Source organism: Patella vulgata, chromosome 7, assembly GCF_932274485.2.
Source record: "Patella vulgata chromosome 7, xgPatVulg1.2, whole genome shotgun sequence".
Taxonomy (NCBI): Eukaryota; Metazoa; Mollusca; class Gastropoda; family Patellidae; genus Patella; species Patella vulgata.
The window spans coordinates 59,232,712-59,260,536 of record NC_065885.2 but is presented as its reverse complement, the minus strand read 5'-3'; the positions used below and the strand labels follow the sequence as shown (position 1 = coordinate 59,260,536).

The following is a 27,825-nucleotide window of genomic DNA, read 5'->3' as shown; positions in this document are numbered from 1 at the left end:
CTTGTCTATTTGGTGTTCTGTCTATATAATCTATATACAATTGTTAAATATTAGCTATTTAAGTGATGTGAAATGGTTCCATACATCCTTTCTATTCCCTTAAATTCGTTATCGGTGGTATACCATTTTAACTATGGATGAAATAAATGAACATATCCACATCTAGGAAAAGAAATAAAATAAGGCTAATAAACACAAGTATATGCCTTTCAATGTACTATGAGGGAGTTGTGCCCAGACCGTGGCATCACTTCCTGCTCTTATTCCAAATTCCAACTGTAAAGGGATCTTTTACAGGCACGGTACATCAGCTTTTTGTCCCATATGAATGATTTGCTTTTAAGAGCAGGAACCTGATTTTTCTGGAACAAAATTCTAATTATGAGTCTTTGGTCTTCACCATATTTATTTGAGACCCCGTTGAATATGTAACGGTTGATTTGGATCATTAAGTTAAGCTGACATCTTCCATACATTAGTGTCACTGCATAGGTTCTTGCAGAAAAGTAAGACCTTAAATCCAATTTCATTTTTGGACATCTTAAAATAACCACTGTATTTTCAGAAAAGTTTTCTCTCACTGATTGTACAATCCTTTCTGTCAAAGTGATTCTATGCCCTTTACTAATTTAGAAAACAAAACTAAACAATAAGATGACAGAATATGTTATATATTTATTATATAGAAATAAGAAGAAAGTTACAAACATAAAAAGCCTTTTAAGGATATTATGTGCATTCGTGAATAAAACAAGAAACAACCCCCCCCCCCAAAAAAAAACACAACAAAATCTAGTTACAAGAATACAAAGAACTAGTTAGATGATTGGTATGCATTACAAAAAAGCATTTTAATAATTAAACTTTTTTGTTCATGATCAATATTTTAAATTGTTGGGAATCGTTCAGTTCATTGAATGTTTGTTCTGGATATAAAATTAGTCTAATGAATTCTGCAATATATTAGCTGGGAATCGTTGATTTGATCGAAAGTTGTTTGATGGCTCCTGTTTGCTCACTACACTTATTATTTTAGCGTTTCCCGAGTTTCTTTCCGGATTATCGGCCTTCTTGTGTTTTTTCTGGACCCTTGGATTTCCTCACACTGCTCAAGATCTTTAATTCTTTACCTGCAAGCGAATTATTGAAATAAAATTGTACCATATAATTTTCCTTCCGAAATGACTTAGTTTGGATCATCCAGTTTCCTCTCACTGCTAAAGACTTCTAGCTGAAAGCAAATTTTTGAAATAAGATTGCATCATATATTATTAGTCCTGAATTGTCACTAAACCCCATTTATCTCTCTCTCTCTCTCTTATGGAGGCCACCTCTAGTTCTATTAAACAGCAGGATGTAGAGACTGCTATATATCAGTGGGTAATTGAGATCTAATTAAAACTAGATTTAAATCCACCAGCTAGTGGAGTAACATCTGGATGTTACAACATGTTAAACCCCAGTTTACAACTTTTTATTGGTATTTTAATTACATTCTAATTGTCTTTCTATTTGTCTTAATTACAGATATAACAGTATACTACAGACATAGCTAAATGTGTTGACCTTATGTAAGTATTATTCTAATATGTATCCTTTATTTATTAGGGGGGTTGGATGGCCGAATGGTTAGCATGTGTGCGCTGTATCATAAGGTCTGTCATTGAGTCAACTGGTGTGGTTTCGATTCCATGGTTGTATGTGACAAGGAGTAGGGTCGCTTGTCCAATCTCGTAGGTTTTCTCCGGGTCCTCCGGTTTCCTCCCAGTGCTAAAGACCCCTATGTGCAAGCGAATTATTGAAATAAAATTAAACCATATGTTAGTCCTGAAATGACATAGTTTGTGTCGAGTGGACATTAAACCCCATATCTCTCTCTCTCTCTCTCTCTCTCTCCTTTTTTTATTGTTTTATTAGATTTAAAAATCCTCACTTAAATATCTTTTAATGCCGACTTTCTTTACAAGCTGATGTCATTGTTTGATCCAGCAGCTACACAGATCTACTGACCTGTCCATCCTTTGCTACTCTTTTAATTGAGTGTTGCCCCCCCCCTCTATTCCCACATTTAAGGGTGTGTTACTGTCTCTCTATATTCCTAATTTTTATGGAGTGTTGCCCCTGCTCCTCTATCCCCACTTTTAATTGAGTGTTGCCCCCCCTATCCCCACTTTTATTGAAGTGTTGCCCCCCCACCCCCCTTTTAATGGAGTGTTGTCGTCCACCCTCTATTCCCACTTTTAAGGGTGTGTTGCCACCCTCTATTCCCAATTTTAAGGGACTGTTGTCATTCCCTCCTATTGTATTATTACAAATATATCAATTATGGTATTATATTTATTGTAATTAATTTATTATATTATTCTGGGTCACGATGGCTAAGTGGGTAAGACATTTAAGGGTGTGTTACTGTCCCCCTGTATTCCCACTTCTTATGGAGTGTTGCCCCCCCCATCCCCACTTTTAATTGAGTATTGCCGTCCCCTATCTATTCCCACATCCCTTGGCAGTTGGAATTCGATATAAGAGTAGGCCATAGTGCCGCTGCAAAGGCAAAATTTCCCTTATAGCATACTGTATGGCGTATGCCCGTCTTCATTAGTCACAGCTGAACAGAAGGACATTAAACCCCATTTAATGAGAGAGAGATTAACCTACACTCAACACAAACTAGGTCATTTTGGGACTAACACGTGGTCCAGTCTTGAAAATAAACCACATATTAGTCCCAAAATGACGTCAGATGAAGAAGATTTTCTAAACCTTTTCCTTTCTATTTAATTTATTTATATTCAGTGAAATACCCATGTCTTGAAATGACATATATACAGGTGAAAAAGATATGTTGAACCTCATTCAAACTACATGTTAGTCTTAAAATTTCTTGTATACAGGTGAAGAAGATTTGCTAAACCATGTGTTAGTCTTGAAATGACCTATATATAGGTGAAGAACTTTTGCTAAACCTCATTCATTTCCATTTATTTATTTTTATTTGGTGCATTTGGCATTTTAAAAGCATTTTACACAGATAGACTTTTTTGTGTTTAATTTCTCAATTACAAGCTGCAGGAAGGAGAATTAACTTGTCAGAATTGATGGGTATTACATGAAATTTAAGACACGAGTATAAACTTTGAGTTATTTGCAGTTGTTAAAAATTTTGATGTTATTTATGTCCTCTTGTAGTTTGTAAAATGAGAAATTGTTTCAAACTTTTTTGAATGTATTTTATAAGGAATATAATACTTAAAGAATGAAATGAAGGTTAACATTTTATTTTGATGCACCAGAGGTTAGTCTGTGAACACATTGGTATGCACGTAAAAGAACCCTCGGTTGCTGGAATCCAAAGTGAGAAATGGAGTTTAACGTCCACTCTACACAAATTAGGTCATTTCGAGATTAACGTATGGTTCAATTTTATTTCAAAAATCCGCTTGCACGAAGGTTTCTTTAGCAGTGGGAGGAAACCGGAGGCCCCGGAGAAAACCCACGAGGTTGGACAGGCGATCCTGGAATTCAAATTAAATTAAGAGGAAATGCAGCTCTATGGGAGAAATCCCCCCCCCATTTCACACATAACTGTTGAAATAAAATTGACCATGTCTTAGTCACGATATCACCAAAGTAATGAGTTGCATTAAGTCATTGTTTCTGGGAGCCACAGTGGCTCAATGAGTAAGGTGCTGACTGAGCCAAAGTTCCATGTTCGATTCTGATATTGCCCAAGGAAGATCCAATTTCTTTTCCAAAATTGTTGCTCCATTAATGTGTCTGTTGTTATTTGAATACTTAAAGGCTCAATACCACTCTTGTTGTAACTGAATAATATGTCCCAATCATTATTCTGGTCAACAAATTGTACTATTTTACAATATTCCAATTAATTGATAATACAAATTTCATCTTAACACACCTAATTTAAAAAATTTGAAAAATTCAACTAAATGATTTGAAAAGCCTGACGTAATGGATAATTTACACAACAGGTAAGACACTAACACATCTAGTACTTAGAATAAGGCTATTTTTTTATTTTCTGCAGCTGTCAAGCCAGCAAGAGTGTTATTGTCCCTTTAAAGAGATCTATAAATAAATAATAAAATGATTTATAAACATATATTTATAGATCTTGTACACTATAAGGGACTCCGTGCGTAATGTTGGGTAATTAAGCTAGTTTCAATATATCTATAATATATCTTTTACACTATAAGGCATTCAGTGCGTGATGCTTGGTAATTAAGCTAGTTTCAATACATTTATAATAGATCTTGTACACTATAAGGGACTCCGTGCGTAATGTTGGGTAATTAAGCTGGTTTCAATATATCTATAATAGATCTTTTACACTATAAGGCACTCAGTGCATAATGTTGGGTAATTAAGCTAGTTTCAATATATTTATATGATATCTTTTACACTATAAGGGAGTCAGTGCGTAATGTTGGGTAGTTAAGCTAGTTTTAATATATTTATAATATATCTTTTACACTATAATATATTTATAATATCTCTTTTACACTATAAGTCACTCAGTGCGTAATGTTGGGTAATTAAGCTAGTTTCAATATATTTATATGATACTCTTACACTATAAGAAACTTGCGCAATACTGACTAATTAAGGTAGTTTCAATATAATTATATTTATATCTTGTGTACTTGTACACATCAATGTTTGGTTGTATAGTGAACTAAATACTCCATGTCTAAAACAATTTACCTCTTTCTCTTAACGAAATCCTCCGGAAGTTTTTACTTTTGGTCGTTGGTTTTCATCTATTGCTGTAAAAGACGACCTTTTGTTCTCGTTACTTGAGTTAACGATCAGAATATGTGGATTCTTATTGATTTTTGTGTTAATGGGTGCAGGTTTCCTGTACGCTGATCTCTTATAATGTATTCATTCACTTTATCGGTACATTTATTAGATTTAAAACAGACTTAACGTAGTATTTGATATTCATAATTCACAAAAAAAGGAAGCTATACAGAATAAAAATAGACATAAATAGGATTTAGATGTTGTCAGTTTTAGAATAGACATTAAATAATATCATTTGATATTCATAATTGACTAGAACAAGGAAGGGATACAGAGTAAAAATAGACAAATAGGATTTTTAGATGTTATAAATTTTAGAATAGACATTAAATAATATCATTTGATATTCTTTAGAGCCTCTAATCAATATTTTTGTGACGGTATTTATTCCACACTAAAATCTATTCATTTAATTCAGGAAACAAACCAAATTTCAGTATTGAATAATCTTGGATTCAGTCACATTAAAAGGAGTCTTATCAAAAAATGTAATCAACACTTGTTGGTGTTGTCTTGTCTATATGGCTCCCACAAAAATTAAAAAATAAATTGTTTGCCATAATCTGTTTAGGTGTTCTAGGTATTAAATATAATTCTATAAACATTTGGGATGTTTTATGTTTAGTGGCTGTTAAACCCTAATTCTCTCTCAGACTGTAAATGAAGTGTCTGTTAAACCCTATTTTTCTCTCAGATGGTAAATGAAATGAAATGAGACAGTTGGTTGACAAGTAAAAAGCTGTTTGATTGATGAACAATTGAGATAAGGAATAACCTTTCGCCTCCCTCAGTCCAGCTTGACCATTAGACTGTTTACACATGGTCTGAGGAACATCCAATTATCATGTCCCAGCCATTCCAATAGAAATAACAACCAACTCCTGTCCACCTTCATCTATCTCTGACCCGTGAAATCTTCTGTCTAGGTTCACTTCCTCTGTCAAGATCAGGCTTGGTTCCGTTTCAAAACCTTACAATAACAATGGGTTTGATTTTAATGGTTCTGTTCAGCAGATAGAGGAAATTGTTATAGTTTGTCTGCTCAGATAAGAAATGTTTGACTCGGTGTCAAGACCATATTTTTGGTATCATTAGCCATTCTCGAGATTTTGGCAGATTGGCCAAAAGTAAATTTTTCTTGCTGATTGATCGATGATATCGTATTGTTTTCTGAGTTCAAAAAATTAATTATTAAAAAATTCAGGTCACATATCTTCTGCCCAACCCATTTTGTTTCCAACCTGACTGTTGGGGGTTGGATGGTTGAATGGTCATAAGATCTGTCAAACAGTGTGGTTTCCATTCCATGCTTCTAGGTGACGAGGAGTAGGGTCACCAGTTTCTGGGTCCTCTGGTTTCCTCCCACTGCTAAAGACTACTATGCTTAAGCAAAGCAAATTATTGAAATAAAATTGAAATATATGTTAGTCCCGAAATAACCTAGTTGTGCTGAATGGACATTAAACCCCATTGCTCCCTATCTCTCCATTCTGACAAAATTCTATAATTGTTTGTTCATCTGTTCATGTATTATTAATGAGCTTATTATCTTATTGTAGATATAGAGGTGTGAATGCGATTAGTATATCTTTAAATTGCACCAGAATTATTTGTACACAGGCTGCAATCCACTATTTATTCAAAACTTAAAGATGCACGTTATGTAAGATTGAGTTAATTGGCAGATTTAGCTCTAAAATAATGCATCTTTAAATTGCAACAAGTTTAAACGAACCAGAATAATTTGTACACTAGAGCTGCAATACACTAATATATTCAAAATTTAAAGATGCACATTATGTAAGATTGAGTTAATTGGCAGATATAGCTCTAAAATGATGCATCTTTAAGTTGCAATAAGTTTTTCGAACCAGAATAATTTTTTGTGATTGATCAGACTTTTAATCATACTCAGTATTGAATATGGATATTTATTTTTAAATTCTAACAATTTAAGCTCTGGTACTTGTAATATTCTTGAATAATACCCATTGGTTATCTCACGACGTTACTTAAAGGGGCATTAGCTAAGACTAGATATTGAGCTGACAGTTTTTGCTATAATAGTGACAATATTAGATAATGAAAACAAAATATGCTGAAAATTTCAGTCAAATTTGCTTCACTCTGAACTGAGATATTAGCTATTCAATTTTAGGCTATTCTCAGTCGTCATTACTAACTTTGGTTGGTGTGATAAAAAGCAAAGTCTCAATTATACATTTTTACGTTAAATTATCCATCACAAAATGTATTAAATCCAGTAAATATCGCAGGCTAATGATGGGATCAAGTGAGTTGATTATGGTCTTGAAAAGTTAATTAACGTCTAATTAATAATTTAGATAACATTTGAGACCTAAAGAAAGACCTGTGATAGGCAGATTTAGCTCTTGCATGATGCTTGTTGAATTTAAAAAAACAGAAACTTTTCGAACTTTATTTTTGACAGCGTGCGCACATGGAGATGAAGTAAATCATCTCCTTCATATTCTAACAAAGGGATAAAATAGGGGAACAATAGATTGAAGGGTGATGAAGAGGGGGAAAGGATGTTTGCATTTAAAGATTAAAAGGGTCAGAAAACAAAAGGCATGGGGTTGGTCATGCCTATCAACATAATACAATCATGTGTGTGCTTTTCAAATTTCAGTACACAAAAGACTGGAAGAAAAAAGTTGACCGGAACGCTTGTTGTTTTAATTTGAAGTGAAAACCTGTCACTAGTCTCATTTATCCTGTCTTTTGTTGTGATACCGAAAATATAAGTTGGCTTTTGTTGAATGTGTCATGGAGTTGACAGGGGACCAGGGATGTTTAAAGGTTCTGCTATAAGGAAATAACACAGTGACAATAATAAAAGTTGACAATGTTTGAATACATTGAAGGAGATCGGATATCGTAGGTTAAAGGTAACCTCGGATGTGTCAATCAGAATCGATTTAAACTTCATCGGATCCTACTTGGATTTCACAAAATAGTTTTTGATGTGTGTCATTTGGTTAAACAATAATAAAGAAATTATATTGGACATGTGTATTTTGTTACTATATGTCCATTTGTTTGAACAATTACAAAGATAATTTGCTTGGACATGTGTAGGTGTTAAGGGCATTTATATTTCCATAGATAATAGAATTGGCTGCGAGACTGTATGTATAACAATAAATTATTGTTTTATACCCTGAATTATTGAAATGTTTTGGAGCTTTTGTACACATTGTAACTCTATGTATATCATTGTGTTCCTATAATTATGTATAACAATAAATTATTGTATGTATAACAATGAATTATTGTTTTATACACTGAAATGTTTAGGAGCTTTTGTACACCAATGATTAATGTTACTATATGGATATCGTTGTGTTCCTATAATTATGTTTGTTTGTTTCTTGTATGGTCTGTTATTCATGCATCATCGCTGCTGGTTGGAATGAAATTCATTCTTGGAGGTGGGGCGGGGTGATGGGGGTATCTGTCAGTGTTGCGAGATAAAATGGGGTTCAGAGTTTCTGGGACAATTTTAAAAGTAATTAATCTATATTTGCAAATTATTGACTGAGGGGAGGGGGTGCGCAGGTGGTTGGATGTCCAAGCACACATCCACACAAGCTTGTAACATTATTATGCTAGTATTACTTTGTAGTATGCTTCCTCTTTTTGAGAGTTATTCAGGATTTCCAGCCTTATTCCCCTCATGAGTGGTGCTGGATAGAGGGCTTTGTATCTAGTTGTTAGAATGGGATGAAAAAACAAGTTCCAATGTGTGTACCATTGGAAGCACATTAAAGCAACTCTGACCTTTGGAAATCTAAATAGAGCAGAGCTGCTGTCAGGGAAAATTACTGCATAGCGTACTCATCATCATTTTCATTTCGGGGAAGGAGGTGCATTATGGCCGAATGGTTAGCGCGTGTGCGTTGTGTCATAATGTCTGTCATTGAATCAAGTGGCGTGGTTTCGATTCCCTGGTTGTACATGACAAGGAGTAGGGTAGTTTGTCCAACCTCATGGGTTTTCTCTGGGTCCTCCGGTTTCCTCCCACTGCTAAAGACCCCTAGGCGCACGCAATTTATTGAAATAAAATTGAATCATATGTTAGTCCCGAAATGACCTAGTTTATGTCAAGTGGACGTTAAACCCAATTTCTCGCTCTCTCTTTTCACTTTCATTTCGTATGATTAAGTCGGAAAATTTATATGCAGGGGGAAAAAAACTCAACAAATTTAATACAAGTTTTTTTGCATCTATAATGACCCAGTAGTGTTGCGTGGATGTTAAGCTGTTTCTCTCTATGTTGTTAAATAATTGACTAAAAATGTCCGTATAAAGTTGATTTATCTTTGAAAATGTTATTGATTTATGATCAATTTCTGCACATCAACGATACAATATAATATCAACGTGAATTGATAGACGACCACTTTTTATATCCTTCGTTTCTGCCGTGAATGGTTTTATTAATATCCTACATATTCATATCCCATCAATCATAGGGCCATCAATAGTTCGATCAAGTGAATAAATTTATAACAGAATTGTTTTAATATTGTCCATTTTATCTTTTATTAAAGTATCAGAAAAGAATGAAAAGACCGTTTTTATTGAAGGACGTGTCATATCAAAGGACTTGGAAATAAACAGCTGTCAAAATTCTATTAAAATTTTTTCTGATCTTTTTTTTTTCTGCGTGATTGGACAGACTTGATCGGATAATAAGATTAAAGAAGGGTATATATTGTTGGGAATAGATCTGGCCGTCTGAAAGACATACAAAGAGTGTGCAGTCGTTTCTGGTGCGTAAGTACAGAAATAGTATTTACGATAGATATACAAGGAAATGAACTTAGACCACACCAATTTGAATTTATGTTTTTTGGGAATTCTGACTCAAATTTCTTCACGGAAAAGTCTAATTTAAAACCAAAATAGTTGCTCTTCTCAAAAACATTAAGTTTTGAAATTTTTACAAAAAAACGCACACAAGAATTGAGTGGGTTATTTATTGATAAAAACCCTGATCATCTAAAAATTAAAATGGTTAGGCCTTACAGTCTTCAGTTTTTGTTTGCAATTTATCCAGATGAAAGGGTTTAATAACGAACAAGAATAAATCTTGTATCTCGTCATAAACAGGTGATGAGGGTCAGATATTTTTTACTTCTTCAAATCAATATTCTTTTGTTCTACAGAATGTTTTATATCTAATTAAACAGGGAAAAAAATAGGAAATGATTTATCTGAGAACTTTGTTATTGGATGCTGTTTTACAAGTGCTCAATTTCAATTTAGTTGGGATGTTGTATGGCGGAATGGTTAGCATGCGCGTGCTGTGGTGTATCATTCAATCTGTCATTGAGTCAACTGGCGGGGTTTCGATTCCCTGGTTGTACGTGACAAGGAGTAGGGTCACCTGTCCAACCTCGTGGGTTTTCTCCGGGTCCTCCGGTTTCCTCCCACTGCTAAAGACCCCTACGCGCAAGCGAATTATTGAAGTAAAATTGAACCATGTGTTAGTCCCGAAATGACATAGTTTGTGTTGAGTGGACGTTAAACCTCATCTCTTTCTCTCAATTTAGTTCTTTGGAATCTTGGAGCCACGGTAGCTCGGTGAGTAAGATGCTGGCTTGCTAACCTCGAGGTCCTGTGTTCGATCCCAGTATTGGCCGAGAAAGTTCATCAGTATTTTCTGTTGCGGTTCCACCTTGTCAGTGAAACAGGACGTAGGGCCTGACAAAGGACAACATGGGATGAAAAACAGAGATCCCTTGTACACATTTGCATGCACGTAAAAGAACCCTTGACAGTTGGAATTCACAATAAGAGTAGGCCATAGTTCTGCTGTCTGGGCATTATTTGCCTCTTAGCACACTGTATGGCGTACGCTCATCTTCATTAGCCCAGCCTCGGGAATCTTATACTACAAATAAAAGCAAACGTGGCAGTTGGATATCGAAGAAGAGTAAGCCACAATTAGGGAAAAAGGTTTTCCAGAGCACACTGCATCGAGTATTCAGTGTTCATTTGCCTCAGTGGGGTTGGATGGCTGAATGGTTAGCGTGCGCACGCTGTATCATGAAGTCTGTCATTGAGTCGACTGGCGTGGTTTCAAATCCCCGGTTGTACTTGACAAGGAGTAGGGTCGCCTGTCCAACCTTGTGCGTTTTCTCCGGGTCCTCTGGTTTCCTCCCACTGCTAAAGATCCCTACGCGCAAGCGAATTATTGAAATAAAATTAAACCATATGTTAGTCCCGAAATGACTTAGTTTGTGTCGAGTGGACGTTAAACCCCATTTCTCCCTCTCTCTCTCATTTGCCCCAGTTGGTGCAAAAAAGTAGGACGTTAAACCTCATTTCAATTCCTGTCATTTCTCATCAGGATGACCAACTATATCTTTACTAATGAAGTTTAAATTAATAACATTAGATTTTATTTGTATTTCAACTTGTCTTCCATTATTTTGAGTCATCAAGTTGTGCAAGTCTGTTTTTTTAAAAGAAATTTATCAACTTAGCAAAATCTTCGCAAACATCGAAATACCATATTAAATTAAAATCTTCGTCTGGGATGACTTCATGATCCGAGTTTTTAAGTTAGGTGATTAGATATGTCAGAATTATTGAAATTTACAATCTTTTCTCATCTATTGCAAAAAATGTTTGATGTTTGAAATGAAAACAATTTTGACATTTATTTAGGAAATGATCAGTTATTATTTTTTGTTCATGAAAAAACAAGAAGAATGTGTATTTCCAAATCTAATATAAATTTCTGTCCTTAAGATTAGTAAAAAAAAAAATCAAAAAATCTTTACAATATGATGTTTTTTGTGTTATTGTAAATCTAAATCTTGTCCATCATCTTAAACGCAGATTTTAATAATTTTTTTTAACTTAAAATGATTAAATCTGTTTTTTGGGTTTTTTTTTTTAAAAGCAGATTGATTCCTCGGTTGTACGAGACAAGGAGTAGGGTCGCCTCTCCAACCTCGTGGGTTTTCTCCAGGTTCTCCCTTTTCCTCCTACTGCTAAAGACCCCTATGCGTAAGTTAATTATTGAAATAAAATTGAACCAAATGACCTAGTTTGTGTCTAGTGGATGTTAGTCTCTCTCTCTCTTCTCTCTCTCTCTCTCTCTCTCTCTCTCTCTCTTTTTAAACCAGATTATATTTGCCCTGACTTTGCATTCAGATGAGACAAAGTTTTACTGTTTTAGGGATCCCCACATCTGAACATGGGTTATTAGTTATTTACACCGATATGTTCAAAGACTTGGTCAGTCTTAATCAATTTGTCTCCGATTAATTTCATTCCTTTCCTTGAAAAGATTTGGATAATCAAAATATTTATACTGGGTTGACACGGGCATGACATGTGAAGAAATTCCCAAGTTCATCAATTCAACGTATTGTATCTGCAATAAAATCATAATAGATTATTTTAATTTTCTTTCAAACATGTCGTCCACCACCCAAATTCTGCGGACAATGATGGACCCTAATCAAAATAAATCTCTTGTCCATCCAAACTTGGGTGTCTTGTGGACAAAAGTTGGGTGGTATTTCTTTATCAACTGTTGTCAGAGCATTGTTGTGTGATGTTGATGGTCTATCTTATCTGTTAGTAGGGGATCTAGATAATGAACACTTAAAGATTGTATGTGGCAGGTACTTGGATAGAAATGTAAATTCTTACAATACGTTGTGAACTTTAATTGTGGACTTATTTGTAAAAATTGAGAAATAAGGGTTATAGTTTTGGAATTACATGGAGATGTAAAGATACATTATGGGAGATTTGATAAAGAGCTGGCAGTTCTCACTATAATAGTTAAAAACTAAATAATGTAAAGGGAATTTGCTGAAAATTTCAGTCAAATTGATCCATTCTGAACCGAGAATTTAGCGATTAAATTTTTGGCCAAGCCTCTATCATCATTATTAAAGTCGGTACGATAAACAAACATAGTCTCGATTATCCCTTTATTGATTTAATCATGATTGAGCGTAGACCAGCAGATCGGAATCCTAATCCAGTAAATATCGCAGACTAGCGATGACATCGAGAGTTGATTATGGTCTGGATCAGTTAATTAATGTCTAATTAATAATTTAGATAACATTTCAGGCCTAAAGAAAGACTTGCAATAGGCAGATTTAGCTCCTACAGGTCTTAAAAGTACTTAAAGATTTGTAGACAGAATTGAAAATCCTCATAAACAAACATAGTCTCAAGTATTAGAATTAGACTAATGTTAAAAAAAAAATAGTTTATTGGTGGATTGGCATTTAGTAATTGAGCATATTAACACAAGATACAATTTTATGGATACACAATTACTGAGTTTAATACTAAGTGATGTTTCGACGAGGATACTCTCCTCTTTATCAAGCTTGATAAAACATGGAAAGATTGGATTTAAGAGATACCGGTACAAATTAAACTGCTTTAAATGATTTGAGGGACTAGGATGGTAGAGCAGTTGGGCACAGAGTTAAAAAAAACTTGTCTCTTAGGCTGACAAGGAAAGTGTTCCTAACCCTTCAGATGTTACAAAATTGAAGGGGGGCTGCGATGGTAGGGCAGTCGGGCAATGAGCTCTGACACATGTCATAGGTTGCACCTCTAGGGCGGACAAGGAAAATGTGGTTAGTCCCTTCAGATATTACGAAAAACCGAGGACCACCCGTGTAAATGGACCTATTTTAAAAAATTTGTTAAATTATATTTTTTAGATGTTATAATTTTATATTTTCAGAAATCTGAAAATAAATTGTGGATATTAATTACCAGTGAAGAAAGGTAGGAACTTTTACAATTTCTACTTTCGGTTTATTAATATAATATTAAAGTGTCCGTCCCAGATTTCAAATGACACTGTAAATGAAAGTAGATGAGTTCAGTGCCGTGTAGGAGCTCATTGATACCCCAGGCAAACTGATTGATTGTATGCCCCCCCCCCCCGACTCATGAAATGAATAAAGTAGAGCAACTTGTAAAAGAAAGTTAACAGTGATGATTTCAAATTTAAAAGAACAGAAAATTTAATTTCATTCTTTGATTGGATGCTCTCCCCACTCGACCCTGAAATGGATTCCCATGGCCATTGTCCCCTCTACTCCCATTCCTGCACTCCACCAGGTTGGTTTAACTTTGTAAACTAAAATATGACAACATAGCCTCTTTGATGTGTATAAAAATTTCAAATAAGAATATTAAACCATTCAGAACTGATCATCAGATTAGCTTAATAGCTTAATGGGGTTACGTAACATATTTAAATTTTATTTGGCAATTGGTTATGGGACTTGATAATCAGGACGTTAATTTCACGATTAGTACCTGATGTTTCAAATTCTACATTTAAAACGCTGTTGAAGGATTTATTTTAAACGAACAAATTTCAAAACAATTTTGGCAATTATCCTAATCAGTTTAAACATATATTTATCTAAGTGTTTAGATGAGGTTGAAAGAAGCTTTTTACTTTTAAAGGCCAAACAAATGATTCATGTATATCTCAAAATACAACATTTTTGATTTGTATATACTGTAACTCAGGTATCATTTAATCTTGTGTATCTAGCACTAATTTCTTTCACATTCGTTTAATATCAAATCTTTGTTTAAAAAATCATAAAAATAGTTTGCAATCACCCAAAATTATCTTATTTGTACTTATTTGTCTAGTTTAAAGCCGACCTTTCAATTTTGATAATGAGTGTCCAATTTACAAGGGATTAATTTCTTGTTCAAAAATAAATAACCCAAATGATTATTGATGTATAATGATTAAGCAATAATGAATGACATTGTAACCTGGGTATCATTTAATCTTGTGTATTTGTCACTAATTTCTTTCACATTCATTTAATATCAAATCTTTGTTTAAAAATTTCATAAAAATTGTTTAATATTACACAAAATCATCTAATTTGTACTTGTGTCAATTTTGACCATGAGTGCCCAATTTACAAGTATTTAATTTTCTGACCACTGTTCAAAAATGAATCATTATACATCTATAATCAATTGGGTTGGGGTTTTTTAACAGTGATCGAGAAATTAACTGCTTGTAAATTGGACACTCATTATCAAAATTGAATGGTCAGCTTTAAACTAGACACGAGTACAAATTAGATGATTTTTGGTGATTTTAAATGATTTTTATGAATTTTTAAACAGATTTGATATTGTATTAATGTGAAAGAAATTAGTGCTAAATACACAAGATTTAGTTATACCTGTGTTACACTTTTCTTTTCTGGCATTTTAAGTTATAATTGATTATTTGATTTGGAGGAAACAGGTTTATACCAAGCAGCATAGATACAAACGTCCTGAACTAGCATTTTGGGACTTTTGAATTGATTAATTTGAGCAAATATTAGACCAAATTACTTTTTAAAAAAATGAAATTACTTTTGATTTTGAATAGTCTTAACTGTTATTCTGGTGTGATGGGGCTTTAAGTTGCTTTAAAAACAAGAATTACAAAATATTATTAAAAAAAAATGTTTTTATCCTATACTATTATTAAGATAATTTTATTTAAGTGCTCAGATTAAAATGAAACTGAAGGCATGTATGCTATTCAAAGTCTTGGCATATAATTTATAGTTTGACAGATCGACACTACTAGACACCTGTAAGCAAGAACCACTGATAGCTACAACCTTATTTTTACCAAGTAAAAGAGAAAGAAATTTGTGTAAACATTTTTTACATTTCTTATCTCAATTATAGAGAAAATGTTATCTGTACTCTGGCAAGTTTCAACATTCTTTTGTTAACTCAACGGATGAGGCCCATCAATATGGATGAAAATGTGTAGATTTAGATAAATTTATTGGGTACTTGGGCTAATTATTATGGTCCAAGTTATCAGGATTGTCTGATTAGATGTCCACCTTTAAAATGCCAATGCCAGGTCATGAGGAAGCCAAGTAATAATAAGTAGGGAGTTGTTGTCACAGATAGGCCAAATTATTTAAATTTCGTCTTCCATAGCCTCCCACTGCTTGAGACCCCTACATACAAGGGAGTTGTTGTCACAGATAGGCCAAATCATATAGATTATTAGTTGTACATTGTTGTACAAGCAATTTATTGAAATAAAAGTGTACCCAACCTCATGGGTTTTCTCCAGGTCTTCCAGTTTCCTCCCACTGCTAAAGACCTCTACACACGAGCAAATTATTGAAATGAAAGTGTACCATAGGTCATGTCAGTCCCAAAATAACATTTAAACCTGCCCCTTTCTCTTAATTGTCTTGACAAATAAATAGCTTTGTGAGTCTTGTGAGCCATCTTTGTTTTTTTAAATTTCAAAAATTGGAGAAGAGAAATAAATTTTTATTTGTTTTTAAAATATTTATTTTAGATGCTCACATCGATATGTGGTCAAATACTGTTGTCACTCCCATCTGTCCACTGTCCATAATTTCTTTTAAAATTGATACATATAGAAAAATTGTACGGTTTCCTTTATAACTGAAATTCAAAATCTGGCTTAAGAAATGGTATCGAAATCTAGTAGGTGTTTTGTCATTAACACAAGATGTAATAACATGGTAGTAAGGATTCTTGTCATCTAGTTAAGTTTTATAAAGGAATTTCCTTGTGGTGTTAAGGTCTCAGGGGGGGTAATTTTTATTGGAATTGAGGTATGTGTCATGCAAGGTGTGAACTTTTAATTCAGGTATGTCATTAATTGGGGCTGGTGTAACAACATCACAGTAAGGGATTTTGTCATTTATTGTAGGGGTTTAATTTTATTTTGATTAAGGTGTGTGACAGTTTAAGGGTGATATAAGGGAGCTTTGCTATGGATAAGGAGTGGAATAACTTTGTAGTAGGGAATTACTAGAGATTTTCTAAGATATTTTAAGAATAGTAGGGAATTTCAAAAAGATTTTCTAAGATTCTAGTTACACTTTAAAATTTAAATAAAAAATCTATTCTAGAAATGGGACAACTTATTCTTGAATTAAAATAAACTAATAAAATAAAGCTTTTGAATTGGATGTGTATTGGGCTTTCTTAGTTAAATATGTCAATTTTCTAACATGCAGATTGTTTAGATCTATTAGACAATGTCACAAACAAAGAGCTCTGATTGAGGTAGGGGATAGTATAAGATAACAAGCATATTATTATAAAATTGATTGGATTACATCTCAGATGTAGGTTCATAGGTCAAATAGGTCAAGGGTTATCATTGACCAATACTGAATCATGTTACAAGTTACTCTACAGTATACACCTTTGTACATTCATTGAATGTAGTAGATAAGTGGGTTTAACTTGTATATAACAAAGGTCCGGATAAAATACTAATAAATTGGATATTTGACTTAAAAGAAAAAAAAAAACATCGAGAGGTTAGTATTAGTAAACTTATAATTTAACTTTAGTTTGCAATATGATAATGATATTAATACAGCAGATTGGTGCAGGATGGAGTCCATTGTAGGGCCTGGCAAGGAACGGTGTCTAGTCATTCGAGTGGGACGAAAAACCTGTGTACATGTTGGCATGCAGATAAAAGAACTCTTGGCAGTTGGTATCTTGTTTCAGTTCCATTGAATTTGGATTCACAGAACAAGATTTAAGTTGGGTATAAATTCACGAAGGTTGTGTTCAGACAAGGATAAGTATCTGAACATTATAACAGAGTTGATCGAAAAATTAAAAAAAGGTTGATCATCATAGGACCTGATTCGTCTGCAATATCACCCTTGTTGGAAGCAGTCGTTAAGCGTAACCAACGAACAAACAGCACCTGATCCGAATTAATTGCAATTAAATTCTGAATTGTTTCTTGATTTAGCTCTTGGGGAAACATTCCAATAAAGTTAGACAATTTATTCACAAACGATTTCTGCTTCAATTATACGTCTGTAAATTTGGAGACATCGTGAATATTCATAAGATAATGTTGTCTCAATATCATGGAATTAGTAGGGAATCAATTTGTAAAGATTTTGCGTCATATAGAGCCATGCAATCCCACATTGAGAGACTGAAGATAGTTCTTCAACTTAATATAATCAGTGTTCATTAAAAAGTTTGTATGTTGGTGAAATATAAAAGCCGATTTTGATCATTTGCAAAATAGGATATTGTGAAATTTGTTTCGCTAAAAGGAATATCATTTCGGAATAGGGTTTAATTCCATTCACAGCGGGACACTTAATATAATAAGTTTATATGTAGGTGAAACATAAAAGACAGTTTTGAATTCCTTGCAAACTACAATATCTGTAGAACAATATGGTTCAATTCTGTTCATTATTTACAATATGGTGATCTGAAAATTTTGAAACCTTCAACATCATCTGACGACTAAAACAAGCCAGCACTTAGCCTATAAATCTTTTGATGGGCCTCCAATTAATCTGATTAAATCCAGGCCAAGCCATTTACCATTGATATATTGCTTTTCTTTCTTAATTAAATGTTGAATAATCAATTTGAATACCGGTACATTCATCATGGATAAAGGGGGGTTGAATCGCTGAATGGTTAGCACATGCGCGCTGTACCATAAAGTCTGTCATTGAGTCAACTGGCATGGTTTCGATTCCCCGGTTGTACGCGCAAGCGAATTATTGAAATAAAATTAAACCATATGTTAGTCCCGAAATGACCTAGTTTGTGTCGAGTGGACGTTAAATCCCATTTCTCTCTCTCTCATCATGGATAAAACTGTGAAAAATGAGATATAATCTGAAAAATGCAAATTACAATAGGCAGGTTTAACGACGCATTATGTAAGATTTGTACCAGCCTATTACAGGTCGTTTTTCTAGCTTCAAATGTTATATAAATTATTAATTAGACATTTATTCACATCAACTCTTTTTTCTAGCTTCAAATTTTATATAAATATTTAATTAAACATTTATTCACATAAACTCTCTAGGTCATCAGATGTCTTAGATATTGAATGGATTAGAACACCTCCGTCAATTATTAATTTAATGATCGAATGGATAATTAAGACTTGGTTTATTATCATAGCAATAATACTTGACAGTTGTGACTATCTTGTCAAAGCTCCATACATCCAAAACTTCTCTCAGCATAAAGCAATTTGACTGAAACATTAAATTAATTTCTAAATTATCTATTTTTGAACTTTTATAGCATGAATGACCAGCTCTTTATCTAAATTTTATGTAATTCATTTTTAAGTTGTGAAAATTTATAATATATTGCCCGAAAAATGCAAATGAAGATGAACAGATTTAATATAATCTGAGTTCATTAAAATGTATTTATGTAGATGAAATCTCCCTGCTGATAACACTAGTACTATAATTAGGATGGATATCAATCTTTTCATTTATCCAGAGGTTGGGCTGAAGCTCCTCTATAATTTGAAGGCATTTATCAAAATATTTGAAAGATGTGTCATTTTCCCTGGCATGAGTTTGCACCAGGGGTAGTGTCAAGTCATCCAATTTACTCTGCTGGAATCCAAGGCAGTGATATGTGGTGGAGATGGAGTGGTCAGCAGTAACACCAGGATACATGACCAATGGCTGATATAAAATTGAAGAGTGTTTGACAACCACTTTATCATGTGGATGATTATGGCTTAGGGTAGCAATTGAAATCCCCAATGGACTTAATTTATTATCAAAGAGTTACAATAATACAAAAGTGTTACTTGATTATGGATAATTTTTGCCAGCACCACATGGACTTGAGGAGTTATTGTCATATACACTGTAAAATTGCTCTTGTGGGGGAAGCAGACATTGATGTGCACGTAAAAGAAGACTTGAGATTTTTTGCAAATTATGGGAGAATAGATGGAAATGCTGCTGTCCAGGCAAAATTCTCCTTTCTAGCATTACACACACAACCATAGATATAACAGTTACCATGTGTTAGTCCCAAAATGACTGAAGTAATTTATTGATGCAACAGTGAACCCCATAAACTGCAGCTGGAGTATTGTGTCATCAAGACTCTTAAACCCTTTCCATTCCTTTATTGGGGGGTTGGGTGGCCAAATGGTTAATGCGTGCAGGAGTAGGGTCGCCTGTCATGGGTGTCCTCCGGTTTCCTCCATATTTTATTCCAGAAATGACCTAGCTGAGGGGACGTTCTTAAACCCCCCATGAACTCCCGTTTTTATCAAGAATGCAACTGACACTTGATTTCAACATTTATCTCACCATGTGATTCTAGCCATTGATCAATTTCTCTGATAAATTCAGCTATCAGAGAACAAAAGATCTGAACAATAGAAAAATGACCCTCGAGTGTACATAACAAAGGAAAAAATATAAATATAATTTTAATATTTAAATCTATCGCTTGTAATTTGAGAGAATTTGAATCCCCTTTGAAACTACAATGTTGTGGTAAGTTGAATCTAACAGAATAATAAATAAAATGGTTCATTAATAATCACCAATAAAATCTGATGTTGAAAAATATATTTTTTTTAAAACATCTACTTGTGTATCATTTGAGAGAATTTGAATCCCTATGCAAATTACAATGTTGTTTAATGTTGAATCTTCAAAAGATAAATCAGTCCAAAAGTAAAATCTGATGTCGAAAAAGAAAATTTGTTTTGAAATCTCTTTATGTATAAGCTGGGTAGCCGATATCTAGTTGTACGCTACTGTTTTATAATATTTTCAATTTCAAATTTTTTACAAGAGAAAATATTTTGGAAGTCTGATATTTGGGGGATATATGGTATTATTTGAAAATGATATTGTTCATTCACCCTGAAAACATCAATTGTATAAGATTTTCTTCCAATTTCAATTTTTTTTATAAAAGAAAATATTTTGAAAGTGGAATATTTTGTGGATGTAAAGTTGTTTTATTAGAAGACAATATGGTTAATTTGTCTTGCATGTTTCTCTTGGGCTGTTGTATCTGTGTTCTTATGGATAATTTGACTTGTTTGTAGTTGAGTTTGTTTATTTTGTGGTAAGAATCTGTGGATGTTATCGGATTGTTCATCTTGTAGTAATATATAGAAGAAACCTTCTGATCATATACATAATTACCGTTATAAGTTATTCTTATCTATAACCATTAGCCTGGCATACAGCTAACACCAATATTATTCTTCTTGATAACTGGCTATGATAAAGGAAAGGAAGGGGGCATCGTGACATGTTAAATAAGGGACTGTTGTTAATTAAGCAAGGGAGAAAGAATGAATCTTATAGATGTTATGACTGAGACAGACTATAAATACATAGACAGGATTAAGACCACTAATTGTCTTCTCCACTGTTAAATCCGTAACATTCCTTGGCCTATAGGGGGAGGTTGGATGGCTGAATGGTTAGCTTGTGTGCATTGTATCATAAGGTCTGTCATTCGATTACCCGATTGTATGTGATGAGGAATACAGTCTCCTGTCCAACCTCGTGGGTTTTCTCCTGGTCCTCTGGTTTCTTCCCTCTGTTAAAGACCCCTACTTGCAAGTGAATTATTGAAATAAACCTAGTTTGTGTCAAGTGGACTGACGTTAAACCTCATCTCTCTCTCTCTCTCTCTCTCTCTCTCTCAGGGATCAGGAAACACTCCCCCCTTCTCTCATCTCCAACACGTTTTAGTGTGTGATATCCTAATAGCATCAAGTGTTGCCCCAATAACAATTTAATTACAGAAGAGGTGATTAAGAATATATACATAAGTCTTTAATAAAGTTGACATTTTTAACAAATTTTTAAAAATGTGTTGCAACTTAAATAACCACACCAAAAGCCATTAATAATCATCTGACTATAATTATCATTAGATGTTGTTTTCGTAAATAAATGCCTTATGTCACTTTTCTTTGTGATATGAAAAAATTAAAATAAAATTTGAGAAAAAAAGCTTCAGGAGTGCAGATATTATAACATGTAAGATGAAAGATTTGGGGGTTTTCAGTGAAAAGTTAAATGAGTCGTGATGCGCACAGTCTCGTGGGACTCATAACTTTATCGTCAGCTATAGAAATATTTATCATTTAAAGAAGGTTGAAATAAAAATAAATGAAATGGGGTTTAAGGTTCTACTTTTCTGAACCAGTCGGGCTAATGCTGTGCACGTTAAAGAACCCTTGACTGTTGGTTTTCGATGAAGAGTAGAGTTTGCCTAATAGCACACTGCATGGCATATGTCCGTCTTCATTAGCCTAATTTAGTTGTTGCATTTAGTTGTTGCAGAATAGTAGGATGTTAAACTTCATGCCATTTCACAAAGGATGGGGGGGGGTTGGATGGTCAAATGGTTAGCAGGCACGCGTTATATCATAAGGGTTGTCATTGTGTCAACTAGCATGGTTTTGATTCCCCGGTTGTACGTGACAAGGAGTAAGGTTGCCTGGTTTCCTCCCACTGCTAAAGATCCCTACGCGCAAGCGAATTATTGAAATAAAAATTGATCCATGTGTTAGTCCAGAAATGACCTAGTTTGTGTCAAGTGGATGTTAAACCCCATCTCTCTCTCTCTCTCTGTCTCTCTCTCTCTCTCTCATTTCACAAGTTGGTTCAGTCTAGGGAAATAAAATATGTAATGTAGAAAAATATCAGTGACAAATCTAATTAAATTTTCTCTTTCATTTTTCACCCAAACCAAATCTTTTTAGACTAATTTTTTTGATCTGAACCCATCAAACTTTTACTACATGGATATATTGATTATTGTACAAGATCAATATCCTCCATCTATTTACAAGTACTGTCATTTTTTTTGACATCTTAAGATGTTTTTGGCAGAAGTCAGAAATGGTTGATCCATGAATTGTAATGCCAGCACTGCTAAGGTCATGTCTGACAAGCCTGGGTCACTTCCATTAGAGAAGCTGGACAGATCGCTCACCAGGGCATCTACAATGTGCGTTTCTGAGAGATGGTCTGTTTCCGATGTATGAATGGCGTGTTTTTTTGATGCCTGTCATATGATTATTGGTGTGTGTCAAACTTTGATCTGTTGCATGAAGGGATATCAGATACAGTTGGTAACTGATCTGGGCCATGTTTGGGACTATTCTATTGGTCACTCCTTGAGATCAAGGAAATTGAAGAAGGCAATGATATGTGGTATAACATCCTACTGTATTTTCCATGCACTGTGCTGTAAGTGAAATTTGCCTGTAATGTAGCGTTTCTGCCCCCTTTTTTAGGACCTTGGTTTTTCTGCACATTCGAATGACTAGGCCCTCTGTCACTGACAAATGGAACCCAGTTCCACAGATTCTCTTTGTGAAGAATGGGCCACAAAAATATCACCCTCCCTAGAACAAGGGGTTAATTTTCATACCAGAACATTTTTCATTTTATAGGCAGACACCACTAGAGATATCTTTATTCTTATTTGAAGTTATTCGATTTTGAATTTAAAAGAGATGTTTTTCAAATACGTTAATGTTATTTTGTCATTTCTTATCATTTTTTTTAATAAATTTTGTGCCTTCATTCTTGCAATTAACATGCCTTTGATGAACTGGATGACTTTTAAGGATAAATCAGTATGCACTTTATGATTTCATTGTGGTTCATAGTTTAAGTTACTCTTCCCCGGTTGTGCATTTTATTTAGAAATGGCAGTTATTCTTTCATTTCCCTGGATCTGTAAAATACTGAATGGAATTGAACGATTGTTGAACTGATATTCTTTTTAGAGAACCAGCTTTTACAATATTGTAATTTGCAAGAGATTCAAAATCAGTCTCATGATGATCAGTGGCTATATGATGGCTCATTGTTACCTTGAATAAATTATTATAATAATATGCACCAGCAACTGTTTATTTCAATAAATTATTTTATGTTATTCAATTTGGAATTCTATATGAACACCTGAAACTTATTATGCATACTGCATAGTCTGGTTTTAAAATAAATTTTCCCACAATAATAAAAGATGAACTTAATGGTATCTCTTACTTCCTTTAAAAAAAAACTATCTATTTTAGTGAAATTGCATTTCACAGATCAAAGCTAATTTGCTGTAACAGCAGATGTCAGCTTGCCTGTGGCATTCTTCTCACCTGGAAAAATCTTTTGTCTCAGACAAAAAAAGATACAAAACATAAAATGAGGCATTGAAAACTTTAAATACAACCACTAGTTTGATTAGAGCCCGTATTACACCAGACAAAATTCGACACCATCAAATTCTCATTATCCCCGAGTTCTCCATCATTTCATGTACTCCAGCCTGTCAGTTCCATTTCCTTGCATGATACATATTTTAAAAAGTTAAAGGTAAAAGGTCACTGAATGACCTTTTGAGTATTATACCATGTGGAAACCATGTGTTGTTTTAAGGTCCTTTAAAACTTATGATAATACATTTAGACATGTCTGATAAATAATTGCATAAACTGACATACAAGTACCACCAAAAGCTGTTAACTGTGTGAACCTCCTAGAAAAAAGACAAATGGTATCAGGCAGTGATGCTATTTCCCTGTATATTTCGTACATGTTCTACACTATTTTCTAGACGACCGACTAAGACATGCCCAATCGGACATCAAGATCTGGTGAATAATATTCAAAATTCCCAAATTAATTGACTGTACACAACTTACAAGAACACAACCCAGCTATAAATGAAATGAATTGGGGTTTAACGTCCTACTGTTCTTCTCCGACTGGGCTAATGAAGATGGGCATACACCATATAATGGCCTCATGTAGGAATAGTAAGCATACCCGACACTATGTGCATTATCTGCCGCAGGGAGCCATGGTGGCTTAGTTAGTAAGATGTTGGCTCCTGTGATCAATCCCAGCATTGGCTGAGAAAGTTTATCAGTCAGGATTTTCCGGCTTAGTTCCCCCTTGTCAGTGGTGCAGGACAGAGGGATTGGTAAGGGTCAGTGCCGGTCTCATCCACACATTGACATGCACGTAAAAGGTCTCTTGGCAGTGCAAATTCAATATAAGAGTAGGCCGTAGTGCTGCTGTCCAGGCAACATTCCCACATAACTAATATGTGTTTATGTAGGAATAGTAAGCATACTCAACCCCATGTGTATTATCTGCCAAGTGGGGGGGAGGGGTGTTGGATGGCCGAATGGTTAGCACATGCTCGCTGTATCATAAGTTCTGTCATTTAGTCAACTGGTGTGGTTTTCGAAGCCCCGGTTGTACGTGACAAGGAGTAGGGTCGCTTGTCCAACCTCGTGGGTTTTCTTCGGATCCTCCGGTTTCCTCCCACTGCTAAAGGCCCCTACGTGCAAGCGAATTATTTAAATAAAATTAAACCATATGTTAGTCCTGAAATGATCTAGTTTGTGTCAAGTGGATGTTAAACCCCATTTCTCTCTCTCTCTCCCTCATCTGCCACAACTGTAAAAAAGTGTATGCACACCAACTTCTCTGTATTGCACTCTATAGTCTTGGGTCTCTATGACCCAATCTCCACTTAACTTTTCCAAGTACATCTACTTTAAAAACAAGTTAAAAGGAAAGAGTCTATTTCTCATATGTTGTTAATTTTTTTTTTAGCAAATTGATGAAGAATTTGTTTTTGGCTCATAATCATGTGAAAATACAAATTGCTAACCTTATATAGATATCTCGCTCATTAGAATTATTGTAAGTATGGGTGTGCTTGGCACACTTAACACAAAATCTCAATGTGGGAAAATTCTCAGGTTTTTTGTTTTGTTTTAATCACAAATAGTTGTTCAAGCCTGGTCCGATTTGTGAAACTTGAGAAACTTGTCTAGTTCATCGGATTTTATGCCCATCTTCATTAACCAAGTTGGTTAAACCCAGTTTCATTTGTCTTTGATATCACTGTGGGTTGAGTGTCCGAATGGTTTAATGTGTGCGCATTGGATCAGAAGGTCCGTCACTGAGTCAAGGAGTAGGGTCACCTGTCCAACCTCATGGGTTTTCTCTGGGTCCTCTGGTTTCCTCCCATTATTAAAGACCTATTTTAAGTGCAAGTGAATTATTGAAATAAAATTGAACAATATGTTAGTCCCAAAATGACCTAGTTTGTGTTGAGTGGAAGTTAAATCCCTTGGCAGTTGGAATTCAATATAAGAGTAGGCCATTGTGCCGCTGCCCGTGCAAAATTTCCCTCACAGCACACTGTATGGCGTATGCCTGTCTTCATTAGCCCAGTCAGAGCAGAACAGTAGGACGTTAAACACCATTTCATTTAATTTCTTTTGCCCTCTTCTTCTATAATGCACATTGAAATAATTTACATTTTTACATAATCCTCATACGGCCAGAAATAAACTCACAGCAAGAGAGACATGCTACTTTTCATTTTCTAAACCTGTTTCTTACCAGAAAATAACAAAAAGAAGATTACCGTGGTATTGCAGCAGATCATTCTGTCTACTTAGTTAAGATTGTCCAGAAATTTGATACGGCAGTATTTAGATATTAATACATATTGATGCAAAGGATCTCATCTAGAATAGGAAAGAATGTAGCCTGAGCTCGGATTAGCTGCGGTATTAAATCGTATTAAGCGGCTTTGACGATGAAAACTCGGTGGTTAATTTCCTGGATTGTGATAAAGCTGCACGATGAATATTGACAGTGGTGTATCAATTTGTCTCCCAGGCTAAGCCTTTTATTCTATGTATATTATCATGACCCCAGGTCCGACACGCTATATTATCAAATTAATAGAGATATCTTTTTTTTTCTCTCACTGGATTTTTTTTTTTTGTTGCTTAGGAATAGAATAATGTTTAAAGTCTTGTGAATGGGTTATTTTGAGACTGACATATATATTTAATTTCTATTGTTACATGTGTAATGTGAGTGAGAGAATTTTGCCTGGGCAGCAGGTCACAGTTTGCACTTACTCGTCTTTGAATTCCAACTGCCAAAGGTTTTTATCTTATACACATTGGTGTGCACGTAAAAGATCCCTTGGCAGTTAGAATTCGATATAAGAGCAGACTGCAGTGCTGCTGTCCGGGCAAACTTTCCCCCATAGCACACTGTACAACTGGTGTATGCCCGTCTTCATTAGACCAGTTCGGAGACAAACAGTAGGACCTTAAACCCCATTTGATTTCATTTACATCCTTTGTTTTTGTGTCCCATCTGAATGACTAGGTCCACTTTCCTTGTCAGACCTGCAGACACCACTGAGAACCAGGCCCCGAGTTAAGAATTTACTCAAGCTTGTTCACCTTGTTATTGTAAGTAAAATATATCCCATTATAAAACTTTTGTTGTTTTAATGTATCAAATACATCAATAAGAAACTATGTGTAAAGTTTTGTGTTTCTGGATCAAAGATATTTCTCATAAACAGTGAATGAAAGTTGAGTAAATTCTTAACTTGGGGCCTGGCTGGGAAAATCCTACCTGTACATTCTTCTCTGCCTGAATTAAAACTGCATGCATCTCTCTACTGTGTCTCGGTTTCATCTGGATTTTCCCCTGATAATGAAATTTAGAAAACTATCTTAATTTCAGATATTTGGAAGATGTTTTAAATTTTTGAATTAAAACTACATGCATCTCTACTGTGTCATGGCTTCAAGTGAATTTTTCCCGAATAATGAAATTAAAATTAACTGATGTGGACAGAAGAGATTTAAAGTCGACAAATTCACTCTTTTAATTACAAGGTCTTGTTTCAGATGGTGTTAATTCAAAAAAAGAAAAGAAAAAATTAAAGAAAAAAAAAATATTAAAAAGCAATTTGATGAAATCCCCTCTTCTAAAAGAAATTTGTCCATAATTAAGTCGATTTATCATAAGCTTGTAATGATGATATAATTTCTTTGTAGTACCACATTTTGTTTTCAGAAGATTTAATTTCTGTAATGTATGCGATCGAGATTAATCTGCAAAATGACAGATTAATATTCTATCAGTTATTCGACACAGATTTTTAAGTCACATGCTATTAAGGCGGACGATTGATCTGAATGATTGAGACAAATTTGGACTAGTGGAAACTTTTTGAACTTTTTTGTCAATTGGAGGGTTATTAATGAAAGCTGTTTTCGTCTTGCAATAA

At 34.3% G+C, this 27,825-nt stretch overlaps 1 protein-coding gene across 5 annotated transcripts in view; it reads left to right on the top strand.

The window, feature by feature from the left end:
- Window positions 1-27,825, top strand: part of LOC126827498 (plexin-B) — a 310,132-nt gene that overhangs the window by 175,864 nt on the left and 106,443 nt on the right. For all 5 annotated transcript variants that reach the window (XM_056102566.1, XM_050556896.2, XM_056102565.1 and 2 more), the window contains 2 exons: window positions 1,528-1,571; window positions 13,592-13,635. The gene's annotated coding sequence lies outside the window, so the exon portion shown is untranslated. The remainder of the gene's footprint in view (window positions 1-1,527; window positions 1,572-13,591; window positions 13,636-27,825) is intronic.